The sequence below is a fragment of the Motacilla alba genome, chromosome 1A, assembly GCF_015832195.1.
Source record: "Motacilla alba alba isolate MOTALB_02 chromosome 1A, Motacilla_alba_V1.0_pri, whole genome shotgun sequence".
NCBI lineage: Eukaryota > Metazoa > Chordata > Aves > Passeriformes > Motacillidae > Motacilla > Motacilla alba.
In genome coordinates, this window is record NC_052031.1 from 25,530,486 (window position 1) to 25,549,141 (window position 18,656).

Below are 18,656 nucleotides of genomic sequence, written 5' to 3' on the forward strand. Positions count from 1 at the left end.
ATGTTTTCATTGGTGCCAGCAATAACCAGCCTTGCTCCCCGCCTGACATTTCTACTTTACAGGCTGGATGGAATACTAATTTGACTGGAATGTTACCAGCACAAGTGATACTTGGAACTCATGGCAGGGTGAAGACAATCTGTAGCAAGGCATTCAATGCCTTGGATAGGTCTTCTTAAACCTTTTTCTTTCTTGTTGGTAATCATAATCCTTAAGTGTAGTAAAAACTTCTCTTTTTCTATGGTTAGGGTTTAGACTTAGTCCTCCTCTAAAAATCAGTAACAATTTCCTGTCATGATGAAACACATAAACCTACATCAACACTTACTATATAGTTTTATTATGTTGATTATGAACTAGATGATGAATATTAACAACATGACCTTACAAAATACTGTCAGGAAACTCACACTGGTGTCCAGAAACAAGACTGTAAATCAGATAAAATCATAGCACTCTAAGTACATTAAGAAATAAGTAAAGGGAATCATAACCTATTGAGGCATTTGCTGGTGGATCAGCTGAGATATCTGAGAAATCTGGAAGAGGGAGCCAAAACTTCCTTTTCAGATCCCTTCCCAGTAACCCTTCTGTAGCTAGCAGAAAATGAATTTGTTTTTTTTTATTTGTGGTCCAATATTTCCTGTGGTGCCAAAAACAAGTGCTCATTTAAGACTGAGGTAAGTTATGCTGCAGATGAATACTCTGAATGTCAGTGATGGAGAGTGTTCTACACAAACATCTGTGGAAGAATTTCTACAATTGTGAGCTAAGGGAGAGGCTGAATTACCCCCTGTGTAAAAAGACAATATTACAGTTCTTATCTGTAGTATTATTTTATCTATTGCAAAAATTCAGTACTTTACGTAGAAGGTCAAGACAGCAGAAGGAATATGAAATGTTTTATGGGGAAGCTCTAATTGAGGAGATAGAAAATTTCAAAATTTTAAAAACCCAGAAAAGTCATTTTTTCGTGAGTGTTGAGACCTGTAGATAAGTTGTTGTGTGGGAATCATGACTTGTAGATAGCTAACTTAGAAGCTAATACTTGTCTAATTATGTAGCACTCACCTATTTGAATAAGCCACAAAACCTGAAAGTAATTCCAAAATTACTAATTTAGTTGCCCCAATATAGAACTGTGGAACTGGGATGGATCAAAATTTATTGGACAAAACATATCATGTAGAACTTCTCAAGAAAATTATTAGATATTCTCTAAAGTTTTTAAAATTTTAGAAAGCACTGTTTCTACTAGGTTCTGTACATATGGTTAAATCATCTCCTTAATTCACAAAGAGACTGAAACCAAAAAGAAGAGTTACCCTACTTGTCAAGGTATTTTTGAACAAGAAACAAATTTAGCTTCTGCGCAAGGCTTTCTTAAATAGAAATACAGTTATTCATGTTAACTTTCCAACCCAAACAAAATGCCAGATTAAATAAGATGTAGTGTCAGCAAAGAAAAACAACCCAGATGTGGTGGTTCAAAAACAAGTAAAAAAGCCCGGATAGCTGCAGTACCCTATTCCATCACCTGAGAGGCACAGGTTGTCTTACAGACAGAGTTACATTAAAAGGCAATAACGACTGCCATCACTCACTGGCGTGGTTAGAAACCAGCCCTTTACTCAGCAGTTGTCATTCAAGTTCAGTGGAAGGAACAGCTAAATGTTCTTTTGAGCAGACACAGCTGAAACAGGCCCTGAGTGGGAGCAGCATGCACATGCACATGAAGATCTCCAGTCAGAGGTTACAAAGCAATGTACATCAGGATGTATGAGACCTGGAAATGTCTCACTAAAGAGGGAAGCTCAAAACATCAGTCTCCATGAAACACTCTTTCATAGGGAACTCTAAAGCTCTGTAAAGAGGAAAATCAGTGTAAATTTAGTAATGACTGTAATGAGGTCAAAGAATACCTAAATAAATTTTCAGTAACAGGCCATGTAGAAACTTGCACAAACTATTCATCATAAAATATCAAAACACTGTCATTATCACAGTTAGTGTAACTTTTTTTTTTTTAATGTTTGATAATATTCACAGTCAAAAGACAGATATGGTCAACATATGGCTAAATATAACTGGACATATTTTTCTATCTGTAGACTGACAGACAAAAGGAAAATCCCTAGAGGATGAACTCAAGCTTCAAGACAGCTTAAGTATAGAGTTTGATGTGTGCAAAAGACACAGGAGGTCAAGTAATCCCCTTATGGTTAGAGAATATATAGTAAAAATTCTATTTGCTTGTAAAGTCTCTTTATTTCACAGGTCTTTCAGATAAAGTATTATGATTAAGTGACACACGGCCTTTAGTGGGATGCACTGGTTTCTGGAATGGTATCTACTACTAGAAACTGGATAGGAATAAAAAAAAGACAGAAATAAAGCAAGATATCTGAAACAAAAACCCAACAAAAAGAGCTTAATTGCTAAGTCACTCATTTTGGGCTGAAACAGAGCTTCCACACTTACCCTAAGACTTTTTTCCCAGTGAACTTAATCTAAGTTCTGAAAAACCTGCCTCTCTTCTACTTGGACTCCTTTTTTTAACAGGAAGAGAAAAAAACACATTTTTAAAAATTCCTTTAAGCTGCCAGCAGGGTTTCTGGGGAGCTGCTAATATGTAATGGGAAAGCACACACAATACATTCTGTCACCAAAGAAGCCTCTGGTGCTGGTGCCCACAATTAGTCACTCATTGCCACCTAAGGCAAGACTCTTATAAGTTAATACAACTCTCAGTAGCAAGGAGAAGCTCAAGGTAAGTTTAAATTTGTTTGCTTTAAAGTAGGAACAACCACAGCAAATACAGTTTCTGTGAAAAGCAAACAAGTATTTACAGCTCAACAAAAGAACAACACAAACACAACATCGAGCAGTTTCTTGATGTTATTTTTCAACTTCATTTAAGAGAAATAAAACAGGCTGACAAACATGGAAATTCTGAAAGACAAATTAAACTACAGGAAATTGTATCTCCAGCCTGTGACAAACAAGTAGCATCAGGTTTTAAGACAGAAGAACTAGTAGAAGAACTGACTAGTAGACAGAAGAACAGACTCAAGATGTTACCAGTGATATTTTCCTCTTTTTATCAACAATAAATCAATTCCCAATTTTGCAGTAACATGGATTTTGGCTGCCTGCAGTATTTCTCATGAACCATAAAACAGAATTCCTGAACACTTGTGCTTACAGATCACATTGCACTTCACAGCTGTTGTGTTTTACCCCAGCAGAGGGTGCATTTAAGTGAGTGTAAAAACCAATTTTCTTTTAAACATAGCTTAAAGTGCTTAGGGGTCTTTTTGAATGACATGTAATGCATACATATATTATATTTAAATTTTTTAAATAATTCATAGCAAGTAATTATTAGGTCTACCTGCAATGTTTGTCTCATTTTCTTCTAGTTCTTCATGTGCCATAATGAACAAGAGCAAAATGCTTCAACTAGCTGCATGAAGCAGTGAAGTCTGAGGAGCAGACCTGAATTTCACAACACTGTGATAAACATGAGGTCAGTAAATCTGTGTAAAGGAATAGCTATTATGATTACTTTTTTAAAAGCAATTTTTGTTTCATCTTCTACATTAAAAGAATGCTGAAGTTGCAAAAGCAAAGCATTAAAAAAAACCAAAACCAGAACACGCCTGAAGTAAAGCTGTTCACGTGGCATTATTTCAACCTCCTCTGCATGACCTTTCCTCCATTCTTTGCTATCATGTACCACAGTATTTGTTTCCCCAGGACCTACGTTTCATCACTGCATTGGATAGACTAAGATTTGAAAAGGAACTGATTTTTTAAATACTCTTATTTAGTATTACTTAGTGCAGACACTGTTGTCTCTGTCCTGTTTTCCCTTTGTTGCTGAAACTGAAAGGGATAAGGCCAAGGTATGCACACTTTAGGAACTGGAGGAACTTTTTAGGGAAGCAGAATGTCAATTTAAAGAAATGTTTCTGCCACAAGTAACTTTTCACCATGTTTCATAAAATGTTTAAAAAAAGGAACAAATTTCCATTCCTTGCAAATTCTTCCCTTTATAGGGTCTCATACACATCTAGCATTATGGCAGGTAAATGTAAATAGATACAAATCTTCCTTAAAAGTTCAGGCATATTCCCTGTTGCATGTAGTCTTCAAGGAATGATCGTGATGTAACCTACTGTCACAAACATTTTACTCTTCTAGAGTAAAAGGAAGTCAAAATTCAAAACATAAATAGCCCACAATTATCTTCCTACTAATTCTCATTTCTCCTAAGTGGAAAAAAAAATCAAAAAAAAAAAAAGCCCAAAAAACCATCCTCACATTTTAATCATTAAATGTCAGAGTAAAAAAGACAGGAGTCGCTCATTATAAAACACAAACTAAACTGTATTTGAAGGAGCAGGGATTCCTACCAAACTGCACATGAAGCAGCTTTTATAGAAAAGTCTCAAGTAACATGTGGTAAGTAGTTCTACACCCATAACAGCAACTGGACATGGAATGAATGAACAATGAAATTATGATGGGTGGAAGCAAAATAACAACAAAACTCAGTAGTTCTGTAAGCAATGGAACTTTATGAATAACAGCATGGGCATTCTTAATGCTGCAGTCTTTTTCCTCAGCAAATGCACTATTTTGCATGTTTTTGTTAAACAGTCCATTTGTTTTATGGATATTTGTGTTTTTGAAGCCTCTACTTCTCCATCAAATTTGTATGAAGTTGTTCAACAGCTTCAAGAATTATTGTGGGGCACTGACAGTATGACTGTATCAACTTAAAAACTTCTGTTTCCTTAGGAAAGTACTATAAAAATAGCAAATATATTCTATGCAAATAGCAATCTAGTCTATGTTAAATTAGGAAATAGACAATACCACAGCAGGGCACTTTTTGCAGGGAAGGCCAAGCCAGGAAAACATAGGAGTACAGTATTCATGTCTAGCAGTAAGAATTCTCAAGCTGATAGACTGTTGTAACACAAAAAAGAAGAGAAGATAAAAATATGCCCAGTACTACACCAAATAGTAAAAATAAGATTAAAAAATTAGCATTATTAAATAGCGTACTTAAAGAAAAAGGAAATACCATATTTTAATATACTGTAATTAGCTGTTGTTAGCAACTTTTGGTTAATTCTGTTTGAAAAGCTTAAATAGGTCTTAACATAAAGAAGAGCTTGCTTCTTTGATTTCGAACTATAGCCTGGTGTCGGTTCAGCAACAGAACACAATAGACCAAATTAATTTAACTGCAATACTTCAGAAGGCGTTTTATCAAGGATTAATATAGCACAATACTTCCACCAAGTGTTATGAGAATGTGGTCATCAGCTTAGGTGTGGTTAACTCCCCTTTCAGTAATTCAGTCATGCTTTGAATACTCCAGTGCACTTATCTTACCTCTTATTTATTCATTGGAAGAAAGGCTGCTTTCAAAGGATGGCATGGTTTTGTTACAGGACAACTAGTAGAATAGAATAGAATAGAATAGAATAGAATAGAATAGAATAGAATATTTTCATTTTGTTTCATTCATTTTGATGTTTAGTATGAAATCAAGATTGGGCCACCACTGCTATGGAGGAGCTGCCACCCTGAAATACCTGACATAGCCTTAGTGTGAAAAGTATCCCAAGCATCAGGCTTGCAAGGGTGACCAGCACTCCTTCATTCATTCGGTTCATCTTGTTCCACACACAGGCAGTCCCATGACATTCAACACATTCCCAAGCATGGAGTGTTTTGGGATTTTTTTCTCCCTTATGTCAGTACCTCTGGTAAACAAGGAGCAGAAGCTGCACCTCCATTTGCAACATTTGTTGATAAGAAGACTGCTGAGGAAATCATTCATGCTGGACTAATGTAATGTGTAAGTCAGCTATGTATCCTAACTTTCTCTTTTATTCTGTCATACTAAACAGAAAATTCGTATCTACCTTATCTGGTTAATCAATGGGTTTCTCGAGATAAAAAGTTACAAATACACAAATTTACACAATCCTCAATGGCAGCAGAAAAGGGATGTACAGCCTCACTAATTCAATTCTAAAGCAACTGAACACAAATTATGGTTTACACTTTATAGGGGGAATGGTTTCATATCCAGAATTAAATTGTATGAGAAGCAGCACAACATCATTATAAAGGATAGAAAATACAATAATAAAAAGAAATGGTGAAACCACGAATTAAATTTCACAGTTGCTACACATATTTAAGTAAGTAAACAAAGTTTTCACTAAAGATTTTACAAATGGAAATTAGGAAGGAAAAAAGGAGGCGGAAGGGAAAAAAAACAACTAAAGAAATCCCTAGTATTCAATTTAAACGGTTTCATATTCTTCTAAAATGCTTAGTTACAGATAAAAATTTGGAATGAGATCACATTCATCAAACTGTCCACTTGATGAAACAATATTGCATCTCACTGATGAATCTGCTGTCAATTAGAAGCTGTAAAATTTCATTAAACATATACTAGTCATAGCTAGCACCATCACATGACCTATGCATGCATTTCATGTATCACAACATGACAACACTGCACTTCTGGTACCATCCTGAGGACTTACAATGGAGGTTTTTATACACAGAATCAAAAGGAAATAAAAGGTAAGAAAAAACCAAAATTCTGAAACAGAAACACTGAGATAAATACATAACACCTGCCTGAGGAACACAGGAATTCAATACATAGGCATATATGTTCCAAAATAAAACAAAATGCTGAACTCTGTGACTACATTTCCACCTTGATGTCCTAGTGACCATACAAAGTAGGCAAGCTTTGCTTTCATGCTTATGGCCTCCTAAGGACCTCCTCAATGGTATTACAACTCACGAATCCATTGTTGCCTTGCATTTGCTTTATCCATGTTATATTATTATAGATGTTATTAATATGAATAGTATGTAATAAGGCCACAGAAGAATCTTAATAATTTGTGACATCATTGCATGCTGTTCTTCAACTGTTACACTTTAATTACTATAAATATTTACATATATCTATTTTTCAAATAAAATGGAAAGGAATGAAGGCCATCTAACCATCAACATCACTAACAATGTGACAGAACCCAAAGTTCAGAAGAGGTTTTACTTACCGTTTTCACAGGACTTTATAAGATGGCTTCCTGATTTAATTCACAAATGACAGAAGACATGTATTACACACCAATTCACCAGAGCTCTTGCAGCCTATTGTCATTCTTCCTTCCATTCTGACACCATTAACAAGTTCCATCCTGTCTTTTGTGGTTCCTGAACCTCTCTCACACTGTGTTCCTGTCCTGAACACATATTTTCTATTAGAGGGCTAATAGCCATTCACCTTTCTCTGCTGTATATACATATGATTCTTTTTATACTACAGAATTATTAATTTCTATGTACATTTCCCCCTCACTCTTACTTTTCTCCCCTGTTCCTTGGGATTAGAACCAACAAAGAAAGAACAAGACAGTTGGGAGACTATATCAGCTGGCTCAGCTACCTAGCAGCAAAAAACATTATTTTTAACTTTTATTTGTCTATAATTATGATTGTCAATAACTATGATTGTCAATAATTATGACACAAATAGCTTCTTACAGAGACAATAAACTTTAGTCCATTTTTCTTAGAACACTATTTTACCTCCTTATTAATCAAAACCAACCTAACATGCTACCACATCAAATATAGATTACTCAGTCCACCCTCAAAAGCTATCATTAATCTGGCTGATTTACAGATGAAAAATTAGTGAAAAACTTGGATGGCAATAAAATGTAAACCTTTTCCTATCCCTGGAAGTGTTTGAGGCCAGGCAGGATGGGGTTGAAGCAACCTGGTCTAGTGGAAGGTGTCCCTGCCCATGGAAGGGAGATTGGAACTGGATAATTTTTATGTCCCTTCTACTCTGAACAGTTCTATGACTCTGTGATTTTGTACCAATTTAACAAAACCAAACTCAGCTACAATAAGTTCTGAAGTAGCAAACATTAGACTAGCCGCATCTATTCTGCAGACACTTCCGCTACTCTTCTACTAGGGCAGAAAGTCAGAGAAGAGAGACTTCCTCAAAATGCAGGAGAAGCTGCATTAACTAAAGCTGATCTTTTCATGCCCCTTTAAAAGACCTAGACTGAGGTTGAGGCATGCTGCAGCCACTGTTGCAACCACATTTTCCACATAATTACTGGAGCTAGTGTGAAACTAGCCAGTCCAAACGCTGTGACCCATCTAGCCATAGCTCTGATAAACACAGCAATGGCTGCAGAACCTGCCTGAAAAGCAAAATAAAGATGCAATTATTAAGAGTCTCTGTACCTCCTGTCCCACAGACATAGACTCTGCAGGAATCCCACATCATGATACAGAGGAGAGTGACTGCTGTTGAACAACACCTGAGTGTCCACAAAATAGTTCCAATATTGACTGTTAAGCACAGAACTGTAAGAAAACCAAGAAAAATGATCTTGTCTTTATAATTTAAAGATAAACAGAGAAACCAGACCCTAACAGAATTATCATATATTCAAGTCCAATAAAAAGTTAATAACTTTTGGAAAAGTATATTTAGTATTTGACATTAATATTTTAGGGGTTTTTTAATAGCTATTCACAAACCTACCCAATCCTTATTTAAGAAATTATTTCATTTACAGGAAGGTGTCTCCAAGATCTGACTATTTACAGTATCTTCTCAATTTTATGTCTTTCCAAATAAAAATTACTGACATTTCGGTACAGAAATACTTGTTCCAAGACACAAAATGAACATTTTACATTGAATGGTTACAAGAGAGTGACACACAAAACTTACCTGAAAGGGACACTGTACTTTACAATGGTGTTTTAATAAACCAGGTTCTAAATTACTAATAACAAGAACTGATTAAACACTATACATTAAAAGAAAAATATTCTGCCACACCCACACACTCCCTTTCAAAGAAATGGGATAGGAACAGAGCATTAGTGTGTAGCCCCAGATTTGGAACCTCAGAAGATTAGTGTATCAAATACAAATAACTGAAAATTCCAGGTGGCAATTCTTTTGCCATGGATCACAAAATCTGTAATCTCAGTATTTCTGTAATTTATCCATCATGTACAGTTTATTTAAATTACCAGAATTTTAGAGCTTGCTTTGTTTGTTTGTTCTATTTGGTTGAATAAAAAGGTTGGGTGAGGAAGAAAGGAGGCAAAAAAACCCAAACAACACCAACAACAAATATTTTATGAACAAGAAAACATAATTCCACAAATTACTTCAACAAATACAACACACAACATTGTACAGTCATATTTCTATGATCATAAAATCCTGACCATGACTTTTGGTTTTCTGAGTTTTGGTATTGTGGGGTTCCTGCAGGTGTTTTAGGTTGGTTTTGTAGGTTTTGGGGTTTTTCTGTAGGTTAGGTGGGAGGGGGAAGGGAAGTGTTTATTTGTCCGTTGTTTTGGGGTTTTCTTTTGAGAGAGGATGCTGTTTTTTATCTGGTGGTCTGATTTTTGAAAGGAAGACTATTATGAGGACCCATGTAAAATCTTACTTTTAAATTCATCCTGTCCTGGTATCACACTGCAATTCCAGTTAAGTAAATAAACAAATGCTTTGAACTTTACCAGATTATTAAAACTCGATCAATTTTCTTAAAATTTCTGTAGTAAATTTCCTCTTAAATACCAGCATACAATTACTTGTGGAAAAAGGAGTGAAAAACTCAAAACATAACATTTTCACCATGCCTGTACACCATTCATTTTTTAAGACCATACTTTCCAGTTGTGACAAAGTAAATCTCAGAGGGGAAGTCACAGATTCATGGCTATGGAGCTTCCAAGAGCAGTTTGTAACCAAAGAGCAAAACAAGGGATGAACAAACTATTCAACTCAGATGCAATTTGGAGATCAACAGATCCACAGTCCCTCTCTTTCAGTAAAGCAAAACCTGATCAGACTTAATTGCAAAGTTAATTTACTGCAAGCTTTACCTACATCTCTTGTTGCAGTGCACATTAACTATGGCTGTCAATGAATATACATTAATGTTATGGAGAGAAAAACAACCAAGACTTCTTACTTCATGAGTTTTCAAACTGTACAACTATCCTTTTTTTTATGAAGATGGCTCTGTAAACTCACTTTTTATGAGAGTTTTTATGTTTCTGGATACAAATTGTGATGACTTTCCACTCTTTGTCCTGAGCTTTATTTCTGAAGGAATTTTAGGGCTCTCAAGATTCTTTTCTCCTTTAATTGTAAAGGAAATTAGTTTTATAAGAGGTCTTCCTTGTCCTCAACTCCAATGATGCAAATCTAATACTGCAAACTCCACTACTTGTTGCTTCAAACAGATACAAAAATGGATATTAATGTGTAATACTCCAGATTATTTTCTACATAAATACATGGTGTTTCCTTAACTCTCTTTTTTAGCTCAAAATGGCATCATACAGAATAAACTTACATTTATATTTGGCAAATATTTCTGAATACTATATCCTCCAAAAGTTGATCTTAATTAATGCATTCCTTACTGTTTTTTTTAAGTTCCTAACAGGTCCAAAGGACTTAAGATAAAACACAATATTCATATCCATCTGAAACATCTTGGAAAACCTTTTGAGCTCCAGTATCTAGAGTGGGACAGGACCCAGAACCTAAGTGCATCTGCCTTTTCCTATTGCTTTTGCCTTCCTGTCACTATGGGATGATGTCAGGACAAGGAAAGTGATGCTTTGTGAACCTTGTCAACATATATGTTTCACTGCAGAAACTTTCAGGAACACTGTCTGGAAAGAACAATCTCAATTTCCGTACTCACACCTCTGTAAACTCGTCATAAAAATACTTCAAAAACAAGTAATTTGTGACTGCTACCACAGCTGTCTAGAATAGCATAGCATACACGGGGTGAGGTATTTTCCAGCCTTAGTGATCCCATGATTCTATAGGATAGCAGAGCAGAGCATAGACTATTTTCACTTGGAAGGGAACATGCAACTATCCTCTAATCCAGCTGCCTGACCAATCCAGGCTGCCAAAAGTTTAAATGTCATTAAGGACAGTGTAAACACTGCCAGGCTTGGGACGTGCACCACCACTTCAAGAAGCCTGCTTCAGTGTTTGACCAACGTCTTCATAAAGAAATGTTGCCAAATGTCCAGTCAGATACCCCTGGTGCAGCTTTGAAGTATTCCCACAAATCCTATCACTGGATCCCAGGGAGAAGTGATCAGCTGCTCCATCTCCCCGTCCCCTCCTGGGGAAGCTGCACAGAGCAATGAGGTCACCCCTCAGTGTCCTTTTCTCCAAACCTGATAAACCCAAAGTCCTTGGCCACTCTTCATGGGACATTTCCTCCAGCCTGTTCATCAGTTTTGTGCCCTCCTCTAGATGCATTCATAGACCATCACATCTTCTTAAATTGAACACAGTATTCCAGAGTGTTGCTGTACTTTGTTGGTAATTTATCCTTTACCCTAACATCTAAAGCACCTACCAAACTACAACAGAAATTATTCCTAAATTAAATATTTATTATTTTACTTATTAAAAACTTATTATTTTTCATCCAAAACGGACTTTGAACTTCAAGAACATATCGCATTAAGCTATTTACTGACAACAGGAAATATATATGGGCAAATAAATGCAAACAGCAACAAATGAATTCTTCTTTAACAAGAATGTCCTGGAAGAGATGACAAAGATACATACAGTTCTAAAAGATGCTAAGTATATGTCACAATTTACTTTAATTGTTAATGACTTTTTTTCACTACTTGATTTGCTGATCAGGTGAAAAATGTTGCACATATAGAAAAAGGAATGGAATATCAGAAACGCTGCCTTGTATTTCACACAATTTCATCTGACCTTGAACAATGCTGGTGCAAAGAACCCAGACAAATTAGATTTTACATTTACAAGAATTCCACAGCGTGAACATCTAAGAGTGTGAATGTCTCCTGACAATTTTTCCAGGTTGTTCTCAGAAGCAGGTAAGAATTTCCTTGCTAAAACATCAATTGGCTCCCAATGGGAGTTACTTTAGGTAGGCCTGAGGAATAAGAAGCTTCAGAATTATGGCCTTTCCGTCACAGTACAGCAGCTCAGGAAAAAGGACAAGAGCAAGGGATTAAGGAAGCTTAGATATTGTTCACAATTCAAATTAATCTTTGAGTAGATGATGGGTTATAAGTGACAGATGAATAAGGGAGCAGAATTTTCAAGTAAATGTTGCTTCTGTCCCGCAGCAGGGAAGATTTGCTTAGCTGAAATGCAGTTTCCTCAGTGCCTGACTGATGCAAGGACAAACAACAAGGCATAAATTTAAGCTAAAAAGCTTACCTTTGTTAATAAAAGTTAAAGAAAAATTTAGTTTTGCTTTTTTTAGTTTTCAAGCAGAAAGCCGGTAAGTCAAAAGAGCAAATCAAGCACGTAAAACTTACAGAAGAAAAACAGCAAAAAATACCAGTGCTTGAGCACTCGTAGAAGTCTCTTCCAGTCATTTGAAAAGCCCTTCTATCAAGGGTAAGAAATCAGACAGACATGCTCAAAGATTGCTCATCTATATTGGACAAGAGTAATATAATACACTCAGAAAAGCCTAAGTAAACGTGCAGCATCCTGTATGTAATTATCCTTAATACAATTAATTATAAATTATCATAATATTTTTTAAAAATCATTGATATTAAATAGGTCAATTAGGAACAAGCTTTATCCTCTCCTCTGGAAGTGTGCGTAAATATCCTTGACACAAAGAATGAAAAAAACCCCTCAAAACCCCACAAACATTATACAACAACCCAAATCAGTTAAGACTAACCATACCTACTTAAATTGCAGAGACCAAAAATGTGAATAGTGTAAGCAATAGGGTCTATTGTATTTAGACAGTCTTTCATCATACCATGTGTTGCTGTGTCAAAGGAAAAATCTGTTTTAATAAGTATAATTTTTAAACAAATAAATGAAGATGGTCAGGACTGACTTTTAAAGCTGGTTGATAACGTAGAGTAGGATAGCAGTATTTTTTTTTCGTAAAGAGGTTTAAAATATTTTAATAAATGCCTTTATGTTACAGGATTTTGTATTCCTGAGACGTAAATAAAACAATAAGTCAGCAAAGCTCACAGAATAACTACATAAGCCATTTTACAAGGAGGATATACTTTTCCTTCTTTTCTATGAATGTATAAAGCTCTCCTTCAAGCTCTTACTAAATCTATTGATCTGTGAAACACAGTGCACTCCAGGGAGGCAATTCACTTGACGTTATATATCAAATGATGAGATGAATAATGATCATACCATTTGGTAATTAAACATCTTACAAACCTTCTAACTGACTGAACGGCAGAAAGGTCAAATGAGATCAAACCTAATTTTTTGTTGTTTTTAATTTTTTTAGTATTTGCAACACAGAAGTTATATTTAACAGCAACTATTATACTACATGGCAAAATCAAATTATTGAACATGCTTTTGCTTTTCATTCCTATTAGGCAGTTTGAATACATAAGAGAAATATTTCTTTCATCCCACAGTCCAATATATAATCTTCATTTTTCATCTTATATAGAAGTAACCACTCACCAGTATAGTGCAAATAACTAGCAAAGTTATTAGATTAAGGGAAATAAACAAGCACAGCACATGGAGCAAATTTAAAATATACCAAAGCACTAAGAAATTAAAAAACCTCCTTGATAACTTCCTGTAAAGTTATAGGAAACTGACATTTTTTTTTAGATACCAAGTAACTCCATTTCAACAGTTTGAAGACACTAACAGCGTTTGTCAACTTACACATTAATTTGGACATTTTATCTGTTATTATATGATAATAATTTAAATGTCTGACACTTGAAATAAATCCAAAATATATAATGAAGAACACACCTACAACTGTAATTTCATAAACAATTTTGTATTTTGCCAGTAAACTTTTAAGTTTTAAAGGGCATCAAAAAGATGCACAGCAAAGATGGTTTTTACTACAGACTAACAAGTGAAAACCACTTGCCTCAATAGCTAATGGCTCTGTCAAACATGGTTCCTAGAAAAGACAGTATGTATTCACACACATCTTCAGCACAGCCTTAAAGGTTACCATAAATCAAGGACTTCATTGTCAGACAGAATAAATCCCTCCATCTTCATGCAAGCTATCTGCAGCCTTCACAGCCCAAATCACATCCCAAATATTAAGGAGTATCTTAGGATTTTCCTTGAATTACCTTCCTAGGAAATGAAGAAATCTTTATTAACTTAAGAAAACCCTCATCATCTATCTCAAAAACAATGTGGGACAGATCCAGTCAACTCTCACAAAGACACAACTGCATAAACACAGATGAAATAACTAAACACACCCCTAACAGCCTCTGTGTATGTGACATTCTGTCTTACAGAGGAGCAAACTAGCTTCTCTCAAATATCTCAGTGTTGCTCCAGGTGCTTCTGCACAGCCAGAGCTAATCAGGGAAAGAGAGGTCTCTGGAGCAGAAGTTGAAAGAAAGAGAGGATTTTTATAGGGCATCTAAAGAAGTAATGCAGGAGGTGAATTTGGCAACCAAAGGACAGAGTTTTACTGGAAAGTTCCACATCCGTGCAGCAGACTGGCTACTACTGTGAGACCCGAGGAGGATGCAGGAGATGGTACCTCCATGGTATCAACTGCCAGTCACAGTGCTTTGTCTTTCCTTGGCTCGAGGTTGGGAACAGAGGTCAAGTTTGCAAAATGAAAAAGAGGTCATTGAACCACATGCTCCATCTTCTGATGGAGTACTGGACAGGGCATTCAAGTTCATAACATAATAATTTTAAAACACTGTCCTATAAAATACCTTCAGTCCATCCAATACATAGCTTTTTCATAGCCTAATCAATCAAATAATTTTAAAATGCCTTTAATGAAAAATATTTCTGAATTGCAAAAATAAAATAATATAAATGATAATCCTTCTTCAGATCTCTGTTTCTAATAATGTCGAAATATACAGTATTCAGAAAATTTTCTAGAGACAGAGAAATAGCAAATACTCATTTTCCTAAAAGCTCAAGATGCAAAAAATCAGGGGGAAAATGTTACTTTACTGTAAGAAACTGGACTATTCCATTATATTTTAAGAATAAGTAAGTAACTCTGGGACTTCCGCAACAGGACAACTTCCCTTGGAAAAAAAATAAGCTGGTGCTTAGATCAAATTTTAGGGGCATATTACTTGTGTGAATTAAGCATTGACCTGGGAAAAGATTTTCTATGGAGGCTCAAGGGCTTCAACATCTGCTCACTTAGCAAACAGCTGCAGCAGTTAAGGCTCTCCTTCCCTCTCCTTCCTTTCCCTCCTGTTTGTTTCCTTCCCAGCACCAGAGCTGCCTGCTGCCACACAAGAGCTGCCCAAAGGACCACACAAAATGACCCCAGGTGTACCTTTAGTGCAGACCAAGGGACATGGTTCAAACTGTTATGAATTTTCTATGGCATCAACTGGGCATCCTTTCCACATTAATTTAGTTTCCTTTTTGACAGGATGAAGAAGAGAAACAAGAAAAAAATGCAATTACAAGTTCTGGTGGAGGGGCAATAAAGAATTTGGGAGAGAGGGAAAAGACAGCTAGAACTGAAGTACCTGTTCATTAAATAAGTACGTGCTTTAGTTAAAAGGATTATCAGTAGAGTGAGTCTAATACTTCTACAGTGAGAATGAAAAATGTACAAATGGAAATGCTTATATTCCACATTCTTTATAATAGTATTGCTCAAAAAAGCAAATGTAAAATGATTCTGTTATGAGAGAAAACTTTAAATATTTTTACATTCATTCAGTAATTCAGTTCAACATTTCAGCCTTATTTTCAAAAATAAAATAAATAATAATGCTGTCATTCATTTAGTCCACTTAACCAGCAGAGAGAAACTAGCCTGAGGCAAAATTTCAGTGAAGAAGTTTGTTTTGTTGGGTTGGGTTTTTTTGTTGGTTTTTTGCTTGTTGTTTTTGGAATTTTTTGCTTGTTTGTATGCTTTTAAGAAGAAGCAATCTTAGAAGTAAAATTCCATTTAAGAAGAAGGTGAGGTATGATGATGCAAAGATTACAGACCCCTGAATTTATCTTTTTTTAAACAAGCAGCAACCATCAAGTTTGAGAGAAAATACATCTACTTATATATAAAAGCCTTTGACTGGACTGAGTAGAAATTTTGTATATGATATAGTTCTAATTCTTTATTAAGTGATAAAAAGAGAATTGGATTTGCATTACATCCCGAAAATGTATCTTAGAGAAAAGAGAAAACTAAGTAAAAATAAATGACAAATGGCCATGAGAGAAAATTTTAATCTTGAAAAGAAGAAAGTTAAATATTCAGGAACTTGATGGTAGCATGCAGATAATAAATACTAGTTTCAAATTAGCTGCAAGACATTGAAGACGTGAGGTCACATGTCTTTGTCATAGCACACTATCCATCTGCTCTAATTTGAAGTGTTTAGTAAATAGCTTCACCCAAATAACACAGAATGATCTTAGGCTGCAAATTCAATTACAGGAACCATATACCCATATGTATCTCGACAGATCTAAAACAATACTTAATGCAGTTTCTCCCTCAAGTACAAAAGCATTGAGTTAAAATTACAGTCCACTTCCCATTAGTGCTGTTACCTATAAAACTATACTTAACCAAAGTATATAGATTCTAGAATCAAATTTCTGTATTTTACATACTGAGGTACCATGTCCCACGCCTTATTCTTGAGAAGAGACATATATGGTGCAAAATATATCAAGCAGTTTGAACTTTGAAGACTTTGATCCCATGGCTGGTTGCAAAAGGCTTTTTTGCAAAACCTTCACTGGATCTGTCATAATTAAATAAACTTATACATAGGTACTCAAATCTATATGCTTATGTTTGGATGTAGGACCAGAACCACCACATGAACCAAAAAAAAAACCTGTTTTACTTCCCTAGACAAGTCAAGCTCAGGGAAAATAAAACAAGTTTATTCAAAAATTAAATTGTGAACTTGAGAATTTATCAAAAAAAAAAAAAAAAAAAGAAAAAGAAAGATGCAGTTAAGCACAATTTTCCCCACCAAATAACCAGCAAAATCCATATTCTATAGGCTGTGAGTGACAACAATTACCACTAAATAGCTGTTTTACAGACTACATTCAAAATTGTGAGGCCTAGTTCCTGAGGGACAGTGATCTCTGTCCAGTTCCTAGATGACAGCAGCCATATAAAAAAAAAAAAAAATCATTACCTCTTTCTTTCCTAGATCCCATAATGCATTTTCCAGAGAAGAGAAGAAATCACTCCCCAAGACAGTTAACAAGTACCACTTACAAACACAAAACTCATTTAAAATCAGCTTTTTAGGGAGGCTAACTCTCAAAGCAATCAAATAAACATCTATTCCATTTTCAAGATCCCATTTATTTTCAGGAATTACATGTGATGCCATTTCTTCCATATGTAGTTACTTGTACTGAATTGCTTTCTTTTCTGCCTACACTCATTCATTTTTTAATAAGGATTTAAAATAGCTAGTTCATAACATTTATCATAGAATGATTTCTTGATAAGGTAACTTCAAAAGCATGCCAAAAATACAGATAGGTTTTTTTTTACTGTGTTGCTGAAGAACATAGGAAAAAGTAAGAGTAAAATCAGAATTACTTCAGACACAGTCAAATAAGAGACCATGCTGAGAAAAACAGCACAAATAAGTTGTTCTGAGCAATATGGAACAGCACATTTGATTTTCTTAAGTTTTAGAGAAATCCCAAGTAAAGTAAACTACTGTTGAGGCTTCCTTTTCTCTTGATAAAACCAGCTTTTATTCTGTCTAAATCAATCTGTGTTGGAGTGCTCATGGGCCTCAGCATTTTTTCCCAAAGATTGTGCTAACGGCATAATGGCTTTGCAATTTAACTAGAAAAAGCTATGAGAGAGAGAAAAGGCTATGTAACACAGACATGAGCAGGGATTCTTTGTTTTGGACCTCCTATCACAGAAAAAATCCAAAGAACTTATATATATTTATAAAATTAAAAGCAACTAAGTTAATGTTTTCTGTTCCCTCTGAATGGCAAGACTTTCCAAAAACTTCAGGTATCGAAAAGGAAAGGGTTAAAACAGGGTGGGGTTTTTTTTTTTTTGGTTGGTTGGTTGTTTTTGGTGGTTTTTTGGGGGTTTTTTTGGATTTTTTTTTTTTTCAGATTTGTGTCTTCTTTTATTCTGTCCCAAGGAAAGACAAAGGTGTTGATGACCCTTTTATCATACTGAATGAATAGAAAGAGCACCATAGAGTAAATGCTGAAATTTTAAGTCTGGAACTGCTTTGAGAACTTTAAGAGTTTGGCCACATACAGTCATCAGCATGGCAACAAGAGAAAAAAGACCTGGGGCCAGTGCTCTGCCTTATAAGCACAACAGAGTAATTTCTGCTCTTAAAAATACATAGAGGATGTGAAAAAAAAGGAAGAGTATAATTCACCTTTCTTAGGTTTATTCACAGTCTTATTGAAAATATTATTTTGACCATCAGCACAACTAGCTGTGTATTCTGGCCAACATTTAGCCTGGAAATCTATCCTTGCTATGTTTTCCTATCTGTCAACACACTCCTGTAGG

General features: G+C 35.2%; 1 protein-coding gene across 18 annotated transcripts in view; it reads right to left on the reverse strand.

Moving 5' to 3' along the window:
• Positions 1-18,656, reverse strand: part of FOXP2 (forkhead box P2) — a 405,492-nt gene that overhangs the window by 261,240 nt on the left and 125,596 nt on the right. For 2 of the 18 annotated variants that reach the window (XM_038153671.1, XM_038153676.1), the window contains 2 exons: positions 8,323-8,445; positions 7,116-7,301 (listed from right to left, as the gene is read on the reverse strand). The exons of the other annotated variants lie outside the window; for them this stretch is intronic. The gene's annotated coding sequence lies outside the window, so the exon portion shown is untranslated. The remainder of the gene's footprint in view (positions 1-7,115; positions 7,302-8,322; positions 8,446-18,656) is intronic. 18 annotated transcript variants of the gene reach the window in all.